This window comes from Salvia hispanica, chromosome 3, assembly GCF_029641045.1.
Source record: "Salvia hispanica isolate PSC_SH4W2 chromosome 3, Shi_PSC_v1, whole genome shotgun sequence".
Taxonomy (NCBI): Eukaryota; Viridiplantae; Streptophyta; class Magnoliopsida; order Lamiales; family Lamiaceae; genus Salvia; species Salvia hispanica.
In genome coordinates this window covers 50,281,922-50,283,301 of record NC_142694.1, presented here as the reverse complement: position 1 = coordinate 50,283,301, position 1,380 = coordinate 50,281,922, and the positions used below count along the sequence as shown (strand labels likewise).

At 40.0% G+C, this 1,380-nt stretch overlaps 1 pseudogene; it reads right to left on the bottom strand.

Annotated features, from left to right (window-relative positions):
* Positions 1–555: 555 nt before the first annotated feature.
* On the bottom strand, positions 556–1,162 carry LOC125216943 (auxin-responsive protein SAUR76 pseudogene; annotated as a pseudogene).
* Between the last annotated feature and the right edge of the window lie 218 nt (positions 1,163–1,380).

Sequence of the window (1,380 nt, the reverse complement as noted above, 5' to 3'; positions counted from 1 at the left end):
AAGTTTTCGTGTATGTTGATAAGCAGATTTTTTTATTAACAAATACATCAAAAAATTTCAATATAATGCACGTAAAATCTCAATAAAACTGTGTTGATATTTTCATATACTTGGGTTGAAATACTCATGTCATTGTGTTGATATTTGTAATATACTATGTTGCTATAAAAAAACCCGAAAATTATGATATAATAACAGAATGACGATCTTATCCATGTGTTGATATTTTGTCTATTATTTATTGAAATTCGTAAGATTTAACCTCATCCAATAATTTTAAAATCTAAGGGTGTAAATTTGGATTATGATGTTATAAGCAATAAATGAGGACCCGTATAATGAGTTATATATATAGAGTTTAAAAAAAAAAAAAAAAATTGAATTATTTAGGACGGCTCCCGGTTGGCTAAGACTGTCCCCTCAGCGTCCGCCGCCACCCTCCTTCGGCTCGTCTAACACAATAGGAGCCATCCCGATCGCTGTCCGGGACGACGGTTAGGAGAGTGGACAGCTCTATATTGAGAATGCTCTTAGAAAGGCAATTGAAAATATGAATAATTAGCAACATCAATTCCAAAACAGAAAATTAGTATACATGATTAGGCGCGTAAAATCGGATTAGTCGATTCAAAACCGCCAAAATCATCATCTCATTATTATCATCGGAAAGGGGAAAAAAAATCAAATTAGGGATTTGTGCATCTATACACAAGGCCATGAAATTGACCGCACACAATCACTACTCTTCAGCAGGCGTAAAATTCGACGAGTTCGTTGAGCGATTCCGGCTGAGGATCGGCATTTTCCATCATCCAGAGAAGGTGCTCGAACAGAACTACCTCGCAGCCGATGACGATTGAGTCGGAGTAGTCGTCGTCATCGCCGCCGAGGCGCCGCTGGACGAGCTGGCGGAAGATCGGATTGTCGAGGACCTCGGCGGGGAGGAGGTAGCGGCGGCGCGATTTTCCGACGTAGACCGGGTGGAGGTCCCTGGCGTCGGCGGAGGAGTCGAAGGAGCGGTAGGTGTCGGCGGCGGCGATGGAGGAGGGGGCGGCGCGGCCGAGCTTGAAGGATTGCATTTTTTTGAGGACGGATTTGATTTTGGTGAGCTTCGCCATTGTTCAATTGTTTGTTTGTTTGTGAAAAAAGGTGTGTGGGATTTGATTATGAAATGTTGGGAGTGTTGGGGGCACATATATATAGGCTTGAATACGACTGCACTTTCATTTGCATCGTCGTGGCTAGACTTTTACTATTTCCTCCTTCTATGCTAATAGAAATGACTCACTTTATTTTTTAATTTATCTAAAATATTATTAAAATTAAAAATCTATTCAACTTTACTTTAATCTTTCTTATTTTAATCTCTTTACCTAACAT